The sequence below is a fragment of the Pseudorca crassidens genome, chromosome 4 (genome assembly GCF_039906515.1).
Source record: "Pseudorca crassidens isolate mPseCra1 chromosome 4, mPseCra1.hap1, whole genome shotgun sequence".
Lineage (NCBI taxonomy): Eukaryota > Metazoa > Chordata > Mammalia > Artiodactyla > Delphinidae > Pseudorca > Pseudorca crassidens.
This window is the reverse complement of record NC_090299.1, coordinates 112,259,120-112,278,622: the sequence shown is the minus strand read 5'-3', so window position 1 is coordinate 112,278,622 and position 19,503 is coordinate 112,259,120. Positions and strand designations below refer to the sequence as shown.

General features: G+C 35.5%; 1 protein-coding gene and 1 pseudogene across 1 annotated transcript in view; one reads left to right on the top strand and one right to left on the bottom strand.

The window, feature by feature from the left end:
• CFAP299 (cilia and flagella associated protein 299) overlaps positions 1–19,503 on the bottom strand; it is a 635,581-nt gene that overhangs the window by 552,868 nt on the left and 63,210 nt on the right. The gene's annotated exons all lie outside the window — the stretch shown is intronic.
• Positions 10,011–10,368, top strand: LOC137224133 (dynein light chain 1, cytoplasmic-like; annotated as a pseudogene).

Here is a 19,503-nt window from a genome sequence, read left to right as displayed (position 1 = left end):
ATATTAATGACAAATTTTGTTCACATAAGTAGGTGGTATCAAATGAATATACGTTGCTTGTATTTCAATTGCTTTCTTACAAAATTACCAGAATTCAGATAATTCTGTTTAAATTATATCAATATTTCATGGGAGCAATCAGTCCTTTAAAATGTCTTCCCTCTTTTTTGTGTGGGACAAATTTAACAGTGAACAGTCTGGTGGTAATGCTGACTTTAAACCTTCAAGTATTTAAAAATATTAAAGATTTTCCTTAATCCTACACAGATGTTGCTTTGCTCATCTTAAATGTTTAGGATTCAGATTTTTCCATTAACTCTATCAGTACCTGTTAAAATACTTTAATTAAGCTCCTTAGAAGCTGAAAAAATACAAAATGCACTGTTTTGAAAGCCAACAACAATGCCTTTTAAAAATATGCAAAGTAAGAAACCAGCCCCTCCTCTTCCTTACACTCCTTCATCTCTCTCTCTGTCTCTCTCTCTCTCTCTCTCTCTCTCACACACACACACACACACACACACACAATTCATCAATAATTTTATAAATTCTTGCCTAACTCTCCTTGAAGAACCAATGCACTTCAGTATGAAATTGTGTTCTGATCATATTTCTTTGAATAAAGATGAAAAAGATATTTTAACAGCTTGGATTTAATTACCATTATATATATATTACCCTCATTTTTTATTACCAATCACCATTTTAATAACATCTTTTAATATGGACTGTAAATCTATGGACAAACACTGACATATATAAATATATCTAATGTGAATTAAATAATGTATTTTTGAATTCTAGGGTTTAAAAAGAACTTTTGATGTAAATCTCATGTTTTCCTACAACCTAACATAACCTTCAATGCCCAAAGATACTTTGGTGAGTGCTTCCTTAGTATGTTATTGGTTTCAAGTATCCCTTTACCACTTTGAACATTTTATTCTCAGATATTTGATATAGAGCTTCTTTGGAACAAATAATATTCTTCCAAGCATTTGTCTTCAGGGATTCCAAGCTGTATGATATTAGTAAGTATATTACTTCTGTGGAATCATCCACGTGTAATGAAAACTTTATGATGTACTATTCTTCTGGATTCATGTTGTCTCTCTCATATTTGATATGAACGTCAACATATTTACTAATAGCATTGTTTGAAAAGGCAACTTTTTTATTCTCTTCCCCTCTTTGATATCAAATACAGTATTGACAAGTTTTTATATAGGCTGGTAAAATTAAAGGTTTGCAGTTATGTGAGGTGTCTTTTTTTCTAGCACTAGGACTTAATTCTAAAACTAGCTTCTTGCGCTTGATTTGCTGTTATAAGCAATCTCAAAATAATGGTTTTTTTTTAAATTTTGTGCCAGCATAATGTACTTTGCTCCACTGCTTTATAGCATATCTTTTCCAGGCAAGTAAGACATGTGGGAAGAGGAAGAGAGAAATTATTGGGGGACCAAAAAGCTATTTGAATTAGTAACAAGGTAATCTACCTTATGAATCAGTAACCTTCTAGCTTTGAGAAAGAAGTTGTACATTTTGGTGAAAAATTAATATCTATAAGTATTGAATTAAAAATAAAGTACTGAAGGAGACTGGGGGACTCTCTAGCTTCAGAAGATAAGTTTGTCAGTGTTTTTTAGATGTTGGCATTCTTAGAAATTATACAAAACAAAATGGATTGAAAACTTGATAGCTAAGCACATGGTTAGCAAAGTAGAAAATATTATAAATTATTTCATTTCATTGTAATCCTGGAAAATTCAAAAAATATAATTATCAATTATGATCATTATTTTAAATGTTTTTAAAAAATAGATTTCTGAATCCAGTAAGACACACAATCATGTTTAACAAAATTATTAAATTATTTTCATTTATTTGCTTTTAGAAGTAAACCTTTTCTACCTTTACATGAAAAAAGTTGTGAAATTGCATCAAGAATCAGGCTTGGCTAATTGTTAATATCAGTAGCCAATAAGGAAATAAGGAAAATAAGAATGAAGCTAGAGATAATTTAAAAAGTAATTCTGTTTTTATTACAAAAATAATAAAATTAAGCATGAAATAATTTCATTGTGAAAATTCAGAGGAAAATAAACCTTAAGAAAAACTGAATATTTTACTTGTACCCACAAAACAAAGAACTTTATTGATAAACATCATGACTTAAATAATAATCAGACTATGGTAGGAAAGTGAGTGGGATAGTCTCCATGCCATCATGCAAACTTTGACTAAAAATCAAAACAAAATAGAAAAATGCAGGTGGTATATCTTTGCCCCATTGGGATATAAGACCATCTGCAAAATGACTCTATACTTTGCAGACTGTACCAGAGGAATATGTGGATCTTCTTGTCTTGACTTAAATCTCCAATAAGTACATTAAGCTGCTTTGCCTGATGTTTTTAATTTAGCTCTATCCAGAGGGAGACAGAAGATTAGATGATCACTTGGCGTATGTTTCTGTCACAGGATCAGTAACTGCCTCATCATCGTTATGTACGCAAAGCCCAGAACACCAAAACTCTCACTTAGAAATATGTTTGATAACTTTCTATACTGGATATGTCATAATTTCATTAGAATAATAAACAAAATAACTGCAATTTGAATTCTAAGAATTATCTGAGGCTGAAAATAAAGCATATTAACTGTTAAAATTGGGTCCGGAGATGTGTTTTTCTCTATTATGTTCAATGTTACTAACACCCAAACACAATTGAAAAAAAAGGCCTAAGTATAAACCCAATAACCAAAAAGACACATTATTGTACCTTAAAGATCTACTGAGGAGTATAAAAGAATATTTAAATAAATTAATAAACAAATCACATTCTTGTATGGGATGACTCAGTTGCTATAGTCATTTATCTATTTATCTATCTGTCAACTATTAAGTGCAATATAAATTAAAATACCAAGAAAATGTTGAAATCAGACAGAGGGATTATACATTTCAATTGGAAAAATAAGGAGGAAAGTCTAGAAATTTCTAAAAGAAGTCATATAATTAAAATAGCTTCTTAATGAATTTAAAAAATTGATAAACAGATGAATGCAACAGAAGTAAAAAAAAAAAGCTTAATTCAGGTAAGAATTTATTTTAATTCCTTAAATGACAAAGGTAACATTTCAAATCAATGGAGAAAGAAAAAGATTACTCAATAAATTATCTTAGAAAAACTAGATAACCTTTTGGAAAATTCTCTGCCTTAACTCTTACAAATGGATGAAGCATGTCTCTCTCTCTCTCTCTCTCTCTCTCACACACACACACACACACACACACACACACTCACACACATAAAACCATAAATTTGTAGAAGAAAAAAAAATTAAGTTTATATTGCCAGAGTTAGGATGACCTTTGGAAGCTGAACAATAAACGGATAAGTAATAGGACACCTCCTGCTATTCCTCAGACACACAAGGCCCACTGTGGGCTCAAGGCCTTGCATTTCCTGTTGGCTTTTCCTAGATCTCTTCCATCCACCTCAAATAGGGCCCAAACAGCCTCAAGGTTTGCTCACTTATTTCAGATTTTTATTCAAATGTTACTTGCTCAGTAAAGCCTTTGTTCTCAAATGGCAACCCACTGGAATCTTCCTATTCCTCTATTCCTTTACCTTGCATTAATTTTCTCCTTAGTACTTGACACCACCTAAAATATTATATGTCATTTAATTTATCTCACTTATTATCTGACTTCCCCTACTAGACTGCAAGTTTCATGAAAGCAAAGGTGCTTTTTCTGTATTGTTCCCTTCTCAGTGCCTACAAGACTACCTGGAGCATACAAAGTGCTCAAAACATATTTGATAAATGAAGAAAGAATGAATAAAAAGTCAAAGGAGTAAGAAGAAAGCCTAGAGAAAATGGTGTAATTAAACCAGAATGGGTAAAATGACAACGGAGCCATAAGCTGTAAGAGATCAAGTTAGATAAGCAGGCAAAAGTACACGTTAGAACAAAAATTAGAATGTCACTAATGACTTTGGCAAAAGCAGTTTGGGAGACAGTTCTCCATGGATCTCTCATTTCTACACCCATTGCTAGTAAGGATACTGACTGTCCTTTATTCCAGAAGATCGTTTCAAGTATGTTTGTATTGTGAACAGCCTTGGAAGATGTGGTATTTACTCTGCAGTAAGAGACACATTTGTTTACAACTTTGGAAGATAAAGACATTGTCTCCCCTCTGTAGCAAAAGGCAGGATGCTTACTACCCATTAATAAAAACTCTGGGCTCTGTATGCTCTGGATTCTTCTCCTGTAATGCAACCCATGGAGTGTGCAGGTATCAGCTCACCCTCTTTGTGTTTCCTTATGGGAACTGGAGCCCAGAAAACAGGTGCAAAAAATGCTGATTTTCTGGTTGCTGCTAATGCTGTGAATAATAAATTGTTCTGACCCAAGAGCCTTGTCTCCTGTCAGCATCTATAAACCTATAGCAGGCTAACTTATTAGTGTGCAAGTAGGGTAAAATCCCAGGCCTTTTTACAGTTCTAGATAGAGAGATGGCAAAATAACAGGATTTTTGTATAGCTACACTAGCATTAGCACTGATATAGTGATTTACTTCCACTCAATACAGTACTAAATTACACCTTCAAAACTCAAAACCATCATTCAACTTCTCTTTCACCTACATGATATTCATAAATGCATAATAGTTCACTATTATGTAGGACAGTTCACTACAGTCATTTATCTGGCTCTCATAACTCTTAGCTACAAACAGTATACACACTCATATCTTAGGAGAAGTATGAGAATATGAAGCAGAATTTACCATTTTACCTGAAGTATGAAATAGAACTGTTCCAACCAATTCATAAAATCATGAGCAAGAAATAAATGATTATTTTTGTATGTCACTGAAATTTTTATATTGTTTGTTATGCAGCAATAGCTGACTGATACAAGACCCAAATATCAACCCTCTTAATGTAATAAAAGTTTACTTCTCCCTTGTGAAATATTCTTAAGGGAAGCAATACAGAACTAGTATGGGAGCTCTGCTACACAAAGTTACCCAAGGACAAAAGCTCCTTCTATCTTACTGATCTACCTTTCCAACAAAATCATCCTTAGTTCTTGTTCCAAGGTAGCTCACTACCTCATTTGTGTTCGAAAAAATGGGATAGAGGAAGGATGACAGAAATGCAACACACTTGCCTTTTAAAAACATCCCAGATTCTGCACCCACAAAGTCTCCTTACATCCATTAGATATTAGTCATGTGGCCACACCTAACTACAAGGAAGGTAAAAAAAAACTTTATTTTTGGCAGTCCTGCACATAGCCAAAACTCAGAGGCTTTACAGGCATACCTTGTTTTGTTGTGCTTCTCTTTATTACACTTCAGAGTTATTGTGTTTTCTACAAATTGAAGGTTTGTGGCAACCCTGCGTGGAGCAAGTCTATTGGTGCCACTTTTCCAACAGTATTTGCTCACTTCATGTCTCTGTGTCACAGTCTGGTTAACTCTCACAATATTTCAAATTTTTTCATTATTATTATATTTGTTGTGATGATCTGAAATCTGTGATCTTTAATGTAACTACTATGACTCAACTGAAGGCTCAGATGATGATTAGCATTTTTTAGCAATAAAGTACTTTTAATTAAGGCATGAACGTTGTTTTCTTAGACATAATGCTATTCCACATTTAATACACTATGGTATGGTATAAACATAACTCATACACTGGGAAACAAAAAAAAAAATTGTGTATCTCAATTGTGATGCTCACTTTATTGTGGTGGTTTAAAATTGAACCTGCAACATCTCAGAGGTATGCCTGTGTCTCTGTTAACTGAGAGAATGGACATTTAAATACAACTAGCATTATTTGCCACAGTCTATTCATGTGGCAACCCAAATATCCATCACAATCTCTCTCCTTCACATAGAATACATTGATCACCTCCACAAAGGAGAAAATTCCGAAGTCCCACTGGTTACTGTACCCAGCTAAAAGTCTCCCCTCTGGATGACGTATAGCCCTTTCCCTTCATTAATCATGGATGTGGAGCCTCATGATTTGGCAACCTACAAACTAAAACAAGTTTATCTGTCCCCATACACTCAATACTCACGGCTTGTGAAGAAGTAGATATTGCAAACTAAACTGCCCCTATTGAGCAAAGAGGGATTGGGAAACTTACAGCAGTCTCTGGGCCATGGCAATAATCAAATCCTACTAGATAGGCGTTACAAATATTCCATGAACCAACAATGGATTAGTCTCATCTGGAAGGCCCTGATTCTGCTTTCCTGGAAGAAATGTGTGCTTTCTTCCAAAGCCTTTGGTTCTACCCCCTGGCGGGTGCTTTCCTATCTTTTGTCCTCCCTTGCTATGAATCAAGCAGGTGGTACAAAGATTGCTCTTCTTGGAGACTGCAATATTTTTGTAGCCTTCTCCTTGCTGGTCCAGATTTGGCGGCCCAGGAATTTTCTAAAGGGTTGAACAATTACAGGCTTTTGCAGGCTATGTTGTTGTTCTGTAGCCATACAATTCCCTTAAAACCTTAGCAAGATTCCAGGCAATTTGTTTTGGATTAGTTCCATATGTAAGTAACTATAGCCAAAGATTTAATCTAGATGTACTCTTTAAGCCTGAAGATGCTTGTCTTTTCCTTATTACCCTCTGTGTTTCCTTACCCCCTCTCTGGATGGAAGCTACATCCAGGCTATCTAAACCATTTTGTTTGGGTGGAAAAGCAATACTCTTAATTTGATTTTGCTTCTCGTCTGGCTCGCAAATCTGGCAGGACATTGAATTTATCTCCTAGTAAGGCAGTGGCTTTGAAGCTACCAGCTATAATTGCTTTGGTTTGGAATACAGAAGGAGTTGACTTTTTCAACCCTCAAAGGCCTCAAATTATAGGACTCTCAGTGAAATTATTTTGCTAACCTGGCACAAAGAGCCTTTCTTAACAGAACTATATGCCCTTCCACCTCTGCTTGCAGACTGGTTAACGCTAGCCTGAGTTCATCTCTGTCATAGGATTTTGCTGGAAGAGCAAGAAGCTGCCAACACACATGAAGATCCTGCAGCTTTCCAGTGATTTCCCCTAATGTTATATATGGCCTCCGTCACCATTTAATCTGCCTTCTAAAATACTGTAATCAAGAGTTATATCAATGTTTTGCCTCAGCATATCAGGGATCAACCAGCTTTTCAACTTCCAATATCTGTGTCTGTGCTTCCTGCCTCCCAAGTGCTAAACATATTATGCCACAGACCTAGGTTATGCCACTTCATGCACCCCATTTCTGGTACCAAATTCTGCCTTAGGAAATGCATAACAGAGATTCAAATACAGTCCATAAAGAAAATAGGGCTTCCCTGGTGGCGCAGTGGTTGAGAGTCCGCCTGCCAATGCAGGGGACACGGGTTCGTGCCCCGGTCCGGGAAGATCCCACATGCCGCGGAGCGGCTGGGCCCGTGAGCCATGGCCGCTGAGCCTGCGCGTCCGGAGCCTGTGCTCCCCAACGGGAGAGGCCACAACAGTGAGTGGCCCGCGTACCGCAAAAAAAAAAAAAAAAAAAGAAAGAAAATAGAGGTTTATTCCTTTCACATTACAGTATGGAAATGATAGTCTAGGGATTTTATGGGGGACCCAGGCTTTTTCTATCACGTAGTTCTGTCATCCCTCAGATACTGCTCTTATCCACATGGTACAAGATGATCCATCACCATAAACACTTTTCAAAGCAGCAGGATGGGGAAAAGGTGGCAGAGGGCCAGCTCTTCGTCCTTTAAGGAAAATCTGGAAACCGCACACATCACCTCCAAGGGAGCTTAGAAAATGTAGTGCTTACTCTGTAGCCACATGTCCTGCTACAAAACAAGAGTCCTTTCATTATAGGAGAAGAGGATCACGGATATCAGGGAGCAAAAAATGTCCTTGCTACAGCCTTAAAATAAGTGACATTATTGGGATCTAACATGGTGTTTTGTGAACCAGTATTTATAACAATAAGAACTAAGGTGAATAGAACATTATTTTAGGAATAACTGCTCACCTAATGATATTTATAGAATATTTTCCAAGGTATAACATCCAAAATATAAATTTTGATATAAATAAATGTAAATTTAGTTTACCTTTTGCATTAAATATCTGATACATAATAGGCGTTTGATAAATAATTGTTGAATGAAAGAATGAATGAACTGACTAAGCAACAAATATATACTGAATCACTGCAATGAGGCCATGACTGTGTAGACACCAAAGACATATTAAAAAAAGGTATGACATATGGAAGGGGTTGGCAGCATTTTACTTGATGATACTGGCAACGTGAAGTGCTATACACATCTAATAAACATATAAAATAATAATAATATATAAATAATAAATATAATAAATTTTCTACACAATTCCCAATGATTATACAGAAAAATAAAACTTCCTAAATTAAATTTTTTCTTAAAATAATTTTATAATTTCAAATAAGATAAAAAATTGGGTATCCTTTTTTTAACTCACTCTTAGTAAGAAGGTTACTCTAAGACCAAATGAATTAATTGGTATTTATTTATGTAATTTTTATATTATACTGAATCTTACACTTAAGATTTTAGTAAAAAGTAACAACATATTTAGCATGAAATTGTGACATGTAATTATTTGCTTAAAATTGGAATGGTTTTCAAGTAATTTAAATCAATGACACATACATGAACTATTTCTTTATAACCATCAAAGCTATTTGTGCTTACATACGAAGAATAAAATAATTCATTTGTAGTTTTGAGAAACAGAAAAGAAGAACTTGAACCAATACTTTCAATGAGGTAAACTATTCTTCTCATTTTTTCACAAATCTTTCTCTTTTCTATTCTTCCATTCCTAGAAGCAGCATTTAGTTATCACCATGGATTATTTTTAGGAATGCATTGCTATAGACTATTGGGATATATTATTTTGAAGGCTGTGCACACATTAAGGGAAATGACCTGTTTATAAACATATATAAAATGTTTGTTTTATAATCACTCAGGTACATGACACACCCAGATGTTTCTACAGAATAACACCTTAGGAGAAATCACATATCGTTAGGCTTTGATAACTTTTTTTCTCTGTAGTTTTGCATATTTGGGAATGAAGAGATGAACAGAAAAAAATTAAGGACAATAGGTGCAGGAAAACAACTGCTCAGTACCTGCCTTGTCACACAAAGAACAGATATTTTTTTAAGTCTCCTTGATGAGACTAAATTTTTGTTCTTTGAGAGTGGACAAAGTCATTTATTGTTCTATCAAGCATATAAGGTGAGCAAAAAAGCTGAGAAGTATTTTTCATTACAACACATTTATTAAAAAATATAAACATTGGTGAAAATATTCTGGGAAAGATGGCAAGCTAGGCACACTCATTTCTCTCCATCCAGCTCCAGATTCCCATTAACATGAATGAAAGTATATAAAAAATAGGGTGTACACTGTATAAGAACTGGAAACTTTGTGCCAAAAAATGACAAAGACTTTTTTTAGAAATAGCATAGATAAATGAAAGAAAAAAACTATGTTCTTATTACCAATATTTTATCATCATAAAATAGTTTTCATCTTTATTTTTTTTATAGATTTTTATAGATTTTTTATAGATTTTTCTATCTATAAGTGTAATTTAGACATTCCTTCATTTATTCAACAAATATTTATTTTCGTGACCAAGGCAGTGTCCTAGGCCTTGCTATTCAAAAAATGTTCCTATTCTCATAGAGCTTACAATTTACTGCCATGGAGAACAATAAATGAGTTTGTGAATGTAGCACAGTATCATAGGAGGTACTAAAGGAGGGTTATCCAGAGCCACGATGGTGGGCAGCAGCTTGGACACTCACTAGAAGAACAAGCCACTCCCCAAACAGAACGTTTGCAGCCACATATCAATGGCATTCAATGACTGGTGAGTTGCCAGGAGCAGAATTCAAATTATAGGGTTAATAGGCTGTGACTCTGATAGATGCGCCACGGCTTCAGTAGGGACTGCTCCTCTCTAAGGGTCTGAGCCTCGCCAGCTTCTCCCCCAGGAGACCGTTGCAGTCGGCCAGCCGCTGCTCTTTGGTAACTATGTGTGATCGAAAGGCCGTGATCAAAAATGCCGATATGTTGGAGGAGATGCAACAGGACTTGGTGGAGTGTGCTACTCAGGCATTGGAGAAATGTATATAAGGACATTGCTGCCCGTATCAAGGAGTTTGACAAGAAGTAGAACCCCACCTGGCACTGCATTGTGGGGAGGAACTTCGGTACTTACGTGACACATGAAACCAAACACTTCATCTACTTCTACCTGGGCCGAGTGGCCATTCTCCTGTTCAAATATTGTTAAAAGCATGGACTGTGCCACACACCCAATGATCCATCCAAAAACAAGGACTGTAGCCTAAATTCCAAATACCACAGACTGAAAACTTCAGCCTTGCCCAAGGGAACACCTCGACCTTTATTGTGTTGCTTTGTACAGGGCATACTCTGTACTAGTTTGTTGTGGTTATAAAGCAATTAGCAAAACAAAACAACAAAAAAAATAGGCCATGACCCTGAAGATGAAGAGGCTTCTATGATGTCCAGGCAGCCCACACCTCAGGAAGACTAGGCACGAATTTCCCAATAACCAAGTGACTGCCAATCCAAACAGAGAGCCAGAAATAGAAAACTGGCTTTAACTCAGCAGCTTCTCCAAGCCTATTAAGAACAATGAAGAAAGAGGAGGAAGAGGAAGGGGGCCGGGGAAGGGAGGAAGGAAGGGAGATAAAGAGGGAAGGAAGAAGGAAAGGAGGGGAAATGGTGAGGGAAGAAGGAGGGAGGAAAACCCTGCAGAGATGTGGTTCCTCTGCTCTGGAGCCCCACATTCCACTGAGGATTTACCGCATGCCAGATACCATTCCAGGTACAGAGCAAAACATGAAATTTCCTGCCCATGGAGCTCACATTCTAGCAGGAGAGGAGCTAGCAAAAGTACAAAGGAAGTAAAATACACAGTATGTTAGGCAGGGATAAATGCAATAAAGAAAAACTTAGGAAGGAACATAAATAAGGAGTGTATAATTTTTCAATAGGTCAGGGAAGGTTTCACAGAAGTTAGTTTGGGAACAAACCTGAAGGATGTGAGGCAGTGTGCCATGAGTAAATCTGGGAGATGAGATTTCCAGCAGAAGGCCCTCGGGCTGAACCATATACAGTGTACTGGAGGAACAGCACGGAGGCTAGAATGGCTGGAGTTGGGAAAATGAGGGGTAATGAGATCAAAAAGACAATGGACTAGAGATGTGTTAGAAGAGAAAGAGAAGTGAACGACAGCTCTTAGATTTTTGGCTGGGGATACCATTTACTAAAATGGAAAAGCCTGCAGGACAAGCCAATCTGGAAGGTACAATCAGGACTTTACGTGTATCAGATATTAAAGAAGATATATGGAGTGAACAATTCCATAGTGAACCTGGAGATCAAGGGAGAGGTCTAAGTTGGAGACTAATGAGTAGGCAGTTGTCAGAGTACAGAGTGTATTTAAAGCCATGCTAATAAATACAATCATCAAGGATGCAAAGAAGACAAGAAGAAGAAGTTCAAGGACAGCCCTGGAGCATGTCAATATTAAGAAATCAAGAAGATAAGGAGGAACCAGCAAAGGAAATAGAGAATGAACAGACAGAGAAGAAAACCTGGGGAAATCCCAACACTAAGTAAAGAAAGAGTTGCAAGGTATTGAAAAAGATCAGCTCTGTTGAATGCTTCTGTAAGTCAACTAAGATGAGAACTAAGAATTAGTCATTGGATTTGTTTGTTTATTGTCTTCTCTCCTGCTATAATGTAAACATCATTATGGTTAGAAGTTTCTTCCTGTCTTAGTCATTAGTAAATTCTGAGGGATAGAACAGTGTCTGGTACATAATTCATGTTCAATAAATGCATATTAATAAATGGATGAATCTCTGTTGTGAATATAAACATAAAAATAAAATATAAAGTGAAAAATATTTTATGATGGTGAAATGCTTGTAAACATTGTTAGATAGAAAAAAGTAGAACTTTGCTATAAAGCTTCAGGTTCTACATAGCACCAATTTAACTACAAAATGCACAGAGAGTTGATAGTATACAGGAAGAAAACTTGGAAATAAAAAAATAATATGCATCCCTAATTTTTGCTTTAGCATCCAAATTACTTATTTTACCTAAACCTTGCATATTTACAAACATGGCCATTTTACATAATGTTTTGCAATGGCACATTACAAATTACAGCTCTTAATCCCAAATTAACTTCTTTCAAAAAGCAATATTTAATTCTATTGGAAGACACTGAAGAACTCCACTAGAATTACATTAGTTGTTCAACATTTCACAGCCTGCTTGAAACCAAGCAGGACCCTGTGGGGCCCTCCCAGGTACAAAAGCCTTTTCATGTCCCCACTTTCATTTGTAGGGAAAAGACTTCAGCCTCCTAAACCTTTCCTGAGTTTCAAAGGTCAGATTCAAACAGTTACTAAGCAGGAAAGTGAAAGAATGCAGAAACAAAGGAAAAGCAGTCAAACAATAGTGCAGCAATAAGGTCCTAGCTCCTCCTCAAGGGATGTACCTAACTATCTTTGAGTTCTTCTGCAGGAAGTAAGGACTCCACCCAGGTGGAGGACGGTAACTTCAGGCTGAGCACAAGATCCCTGGATCACCACCCTGTTACCTCACTGCCAACCAATCAGAAGAAAATCACACAACCTGCAGCCCGCAACCCAAATTCTGCCTTTAAAACCTCTTTCCTGACAACCATCATGGAGTTTGGGTTTTTTTAGCATGAGTTGCCTGTTCTCCTTCCTTGGCCCTCACAATAAACCTTTCTCAGCTCCAAATTCTGGCATTTCGGTTTCTTTGGCCTTACTGTGCGTCAGTCACACAAACTTGGATTCAGCAACATGCTCACACTCCTAAAATCAAATTTTAGACTCACACTATAATAGCCAATCTGAGTCTATACTCTCTGAATACCACTATAATATTTTCCATGAGGCAGAGTCCATAGTTCTAAATGACATAAAATTTCAGCACTATAGCCACCAAAATAAATTAACAAGTGAGAATGTTGATGGCATAGTAAGAGTACAACAGTAACATGTCATTAAATGAAGTTAGAGCAGAAACATTTCTAAGAAGTTCCTACTTAGATTTTATCCTGAGATATATAGATATTTCTATAACTTACCAATAATATAATTGTCATATTATCAAAGATACAAATTCAACATATATTTTCTCACCAATTTTTAGGCAAAAGAATATTTGAGTCTTTCAATTAAATGTGTCCTATTGTTTCAACAAGTCTAATGGAGAGTTGTTAGTCCCAGCTGATGACTGATTTTACAATATTAGTTGAATATTGGGTGGGATGCAAGGAAACCTACCAGAATTTTCCTAGGCAATTTGCCAGAGAGAATTCTTGTCAAGGAAAACAGTGCTGTGATTTCAACTTTGAACCCTGAACTGTACATTGTGTGAACATGTCAAATACTCATCCCCCAAATAACCTCATGCTCTTTCTGAAAATCTTGCCAAATGCAATGAATCTGATTTAGTGGAAAAAAAATTTTAAGGCCAAGAAAAATACACACGTTGTATATGGAGTGTCAGTAATTCCGGAAATATTAGTTTACCTCTATTCATGATTTCACTTTAAAAGAATGCAGTGTTGTTTCTGCTGAAAATTTTTTACCATAATTAATTCATTTTTCTCCCAAGGAAACATTTTCTTCATATGTTACTATACTTGTACATTATTTTCTTAGAGTAATTAATTCAGCGTTTTCAAACACGATGCTATTAAGGTCAAGGTTTCAGATTTTGCACCCTCAGCCATTCCCCATTCCCGGGCGGATCACTTAAATTATTAAAATTACATGCTGGGACCTAAATCCTGCCCACATCACTTTATAGAATACAGATAAAAAATAGTCCCTGCCTGTTTTCAATATAAAATAGACTTTTTATAAAAAGATGTTGGATGGATAGGAATAGTGGAAGAATGAAAATAGAAATTTTATGGAATTAAGAATCAAACTGGAAATAAAAGGACAGTCATTAATGGGAAGTTCTGTGATACAGAGCCAAGGAATAGCATCAGAACAGGTGTCTGAAGTAACAAAACAGGAGTAAGTTTAGCTGTTCAACAAACTGCTGAAAATGCATCCCTTCAATTTCTGTTTTTTTTTGGGGCGGGGACGGGGAACACCTTCTGCAATGGCCTGCTCTCTAGCATATTAACCTTACTAATTATTGTCCAAGAAATGTAAAGTTCAAATGAAGACTTATCCCTTAAAATCACCTGATGATTCTTCTTTTTATTTCATAATATCTAATATATGGCAACTAGTCGCTATTTAGTAGCCATTTGTGAATAAATATAAACAGACAAAAAAAACACATCAGGAAACTAAAGCAACAATGAAAAAAATTTGAATCTGCTATTTAATATAAAAACGTGAAGAGTGTGACTTCCCCTGCCCTTTTATACAAGTTATAATCATTATAGGTAGTTGAAATAAAATGTCCTAAATGCCTTCACCCATATATTATAATGTATCTTTATATCTTGTTTAGATACATAAATTGCTGTTTAATGCAGTACCTTGATTTGGGAAAGGAAAAACTACACTAATGGTGGCAACTACCTCCTATAGAAGAGTAGGTCTTAATCTTACAAGGGTCACAAACTCTTTGAAGACTGAATTTTAAAACAATGAGCCTTTCTACAGAAATGTGCACACCTTACACAAAATACCATACCCAATTTGGGGACTGTTCATGCCATTCACTGGAACCTGAAAAGGTCCATAAAATGCAGATTAAGAGAACTTCCTATAGAGGAGATGACAGTAAAGTTACAGATTTGTTATTAACTTTAAAAAGCCAAAAAGATTAATTATATCAGTTCATAGTACAACATCCCACATATTGTAGAAACCAAATAAATAATTTTTAACTTACATTTCCCAAGCTAAAATTGGTTTTAATAGTCATTAATAGACTAAAACTTATTAATTGGTTATATGCAAAGTAAAATAAAATGAAATATACTGGAGAGGAATTATGTAGTTAAATAAATTTGGATTATTTAATTATGTAGAATTATATAGTTAAATGCTAGATTAAACTAAGTTAAGCAAGAATTTCTTTACTACATAACTTTTGAGAGTTGTTACTATATAAATATACAAAAATGGGATAGATTATGTACCATTTTCTCAACTTTTTTTGACCATGAAGTCCCCTTTCCCTCAAAACACCTGTTACCTGTTGTTGGAAATTACTTTTGATGGGTGTGGTAAGAGCTACAATTGCTTTTATTAATACTGAATTTTGAATAGAAATAAATCTACATTTAACTTACATTTTATTCCTCTTGAAAGAAACCAAGATATCAGAATAAAAGAAAAATAATATATCTGAGCAGATTTCTTAGAAAATTTCTTTAGATCAAAACATGAGAGAAATTCAGAGAGGTAAGGCAGGTTCACAGGTAACAGTGAGGCAGGTTGAGCCCATCACAGAGGGACCCTGCTAAGATGGTGAGGGTAGAAAATTTAGCCCACATATTGTGGGGCTAGAGCAGCCCTAAAAATGGCACCTTTTTACAATTCTTCCCCCAGTGGGAGTGTTTTCCTCTACTTTTCACAGACACTGTGTATATTAGCAGGAACCCTGAAGCAAGGATACAGATATTGAGAAATAGAAACTAATTTCTTAAATGTTATATTTGGGTTTTTAACACATTTTGCACTTCTTTCGATAAGCATTCCAAATTTCTTACCATTCGTAACCCAAAGAAAATGAGAAAGAAACTTAATGAAAACAAAAATGACAAAAACTAAAATATTGCCCTACTGGCCAATGAACTTGACCCTACTCCCATACCTTACCCCTGACTGAGTATGGAGACTATTTTGTAGTTCCTGTGCTCAGCAGAGTGGCACTGATATTACCCCATCTACAGCACTTTATCTCTGGTTTATCTTTTATAAGTAATAAGTGGGGCAGATGAGTGGTAGTTAAGCTAGAGTGAAACAAGGAAGAGGTAAATGAACTATTAGGTAACTGATGGTTGAAGCAAAAAATGTAACACTGTCTGATTGATTAAATGTATGGAGAGGAGAGGTTTAAAACAATTATGTTCTAACAAAGGAAAATAAAATGATTAAACGGTTGGTAAGCCTTCTATATTTAACTCAAATGAGAAAAATGATAATAGCGGCAGACTGTGATAAATTATGTACATATAAATATAATTAATCAAGTGCAACCACCAAAAAGCTACGCAAAAAGACACACCAAAAACAATACAGATACTGGACACCCTATGCCAAACAACTGGGAAGACAGGAATACAGCCCCATCCATTAGCAGAGAGGCTGCCTAAAATCATAATAAGGTAACAGACACCCCAAAATACACCACCAGACGTGGACCTGCCCACCAGAAAGACAAGATCCAGCCTCATCCACCAGAACACAGGAACTAGTCCCCTCCACCAGGAAGCCTACACAACCCACTGAACCAACCTTAGCCACTAGGGGCCGACACCAAAAACAATGGGAACTACGAACCTGCAACCTGCGAAAAGGAGACCCCAAACACAGTAAGTTAAGCAAAACGAGAAGACAAGGAAACACACAGCAGATGAAGGAGCAAGGTAAAAACCCACCAGACCAAACAAATGAAGAGGAAATAGGCAGTCTACCTGAAAAATAATTCAGAATAATGATAGTAAATATGATCCAAAATATTGGAAATAGAATGGAGAAAATACAAGAAACATTTAACAACGACTTAGAAGAATTAAAGAGCAAACAAACAATCATGAACAACACAATAAATGAAATTAAAAATTCTCTAGAAGGGATCAATAGCAAAATAACTGAGGCAGAAGAACGTATAAGCGACCTGGAAGATAAAATAGTGGAAATAACTACTGCAGAGCAGAATAAACAAAAATGAATGAAAAGAATTGAGGACAGTCTCAGAGACCGCTGCAACAATATTAAATGAACCAACATTAGAATTATAGGGATCCCAGAAGTAGAAGAGAAAAAGAAAGGGACTGAGAAAAAATTTGAAGAGATTATATTGAAAACTACCCTAATATGGTAAAGGAAATAGTCTATCAAGTCCAGAAAGTACAGAGAGTCCCATACAGGATAAATCCAAGGAGAAACACACCAAGACACATATTAATCAAACTACCAAAAATTAAACAAAAAGAAAAAAATATTAAAAGCAGCAAGGGAAAAACAACAAATAACACACAAGGGAATCTCCATAAGGTTAACAGCTGATCTTTCAGCAGAAACTGCAAGCCAGAAGGGAGTGGCAGGATATATTTAAAGTGATGAAGGAGAAAAACCTAAAACCAAGATTACTTTACCCAGCAATGATCTCACTCAGATTTGACAGAGAAATTAAAACCTTTACAGACAAGCAAAAGCTAAGAGAATTCAGCACCATCAAACCAGCTTTACAACAATTGCTAAAGGAACTTCTTTAGTCAGGAAACATAAGAGAAGGAAAAGACCTGCAATAACAAACCCAAAACAATTAAGAAAATGGTAATAGGAATATACATATCAATAATTGCCTTAAATGTAATTGGATTAAGTGCTCCAACCAAAAGACACAGACTGGCTGAATGGATACAAAAACAAGACCTGCATATGTGCTGTCTACAAGAGACACACTTCACACCTAGGGACACATACAGACTGAAAGTGAGGGGATGGAAAAAGATATTCCATGCAAATGGAAATCAAAAGAAAGCTGGAGTAGCAATTCTCATATCAGACAAAATAGACTTTAAAACAAAGACTGTTACAAGAGACAGAGAAGGACACTACATAATGATCAAATGATCAATCCAAGAAGAAGATATAACAATTGTAAATATTTATGCACCCAACATAGGAGCACCTCAATACATAAGGCAAGTGCTAGCAGCCATAAAAGGGGAAATTGACAGTAACACAATAGTAGGGAACTTTAACACCCCACTTTCACCAATGGACAGATCATCCAAAATGAAAATAACTGAGGAAATACAAGCTTTAAATGATACATTAAACAAGATGGACTTAATCGATATTTATAGGACATTCTATTCAAAAACAAAAACAACAGAATACACTTTCTTCTCAAGTGCTCATGGAACATTCTCCAGGATAGATCATATCTTGGGTCACAAGTCAAGCTTTGGTAATTTTAAGAAAATTGAAATCATATCAAGTATCTTTTCTGACCACAATGCTATGAGACTAGATATAAATTACAGGAAAAAATCTGTAAAAAAATACAAACACATGGAGGCTAAACAATACACTACTTAATAACCAAGAGATCACTGAAGAAATAAAACAGGAAATCAAAAAATACCTACAAACAAATGACAATGAAAACACAACAACCCAAAACCTATGGGAAAGAGCAAAAGCAGTTCTAAGAGGAAATTTTATAGCAATACAATCCTACCTTAAGAAACAAGAAACATCTCAAATAAACAACCTAACCTTACACCTAAAGCAATTAGAGAAAGAAGAACAAAAAACCTCCCAAAGTTAGCAGAAGGAAAGACATCATAAAGATCAGATCAGAAATAAATGAAAAAGAAATGAAGGTAATGATAGCAAAGATCAATAAAACTAAAAGCTGGTTCTTCGAGAAGATAAACAAAATTGATAAACCATTAGCCAGACTCATCAAGAAAAAAAGGGAGAAGACTCAAATCAATAGATTTAGAAATGAAAAAGGGGAAGTAAGAACTGACACAGCAGAAATACAAAGGATCATGAGAAATTACTTCAAGCAACTATATGCCAAAAAAATGGACAACCTGGAAGAAATGAACAAATTCTTAGAAATGCACAACCTCCCAAGACTGAACCAGGAAGAAATAGAAAATATGAACAGACCAATCACAAGCACTGAAATTAAAATTGTGATTAAAAATCTTCCAACAAACAAAAGGACCAGATGTTTTCACAGGCGAATTCTATCAAACATTCAGAGAAAAGCTAACAGCTATCCTTCTCAAACTCCTCTAAAAAATTGCAGAGAAGGGAACATTCCCAAACTCATTCTACGAGGCCACCATCACCCTGATACCAAAACCAGACAAAGATGTCACAAAAAAAGAAAACTACAGACCAATATCACTGATGAACATAGATGCAAAAATCCTCAACAGAATACTAGCAAGCAGAATCCAACAGCACATTAAAAGGATCATATACCATGATCAAGTGGGGTTTACCCCAAGAATGCAAGGATTCTTCAATATACGTAAGTCAATCAATGGGATACACCATATTAACAAATTGAAGGAGAAAAACCATATGATCATCTCAATAGATGCAGAGAAACTTTTGACAAAATTCAACATCCATTTATGATAAAAACCCTCCAGAAAGTAGTCATAGAGGGAACTTACCTC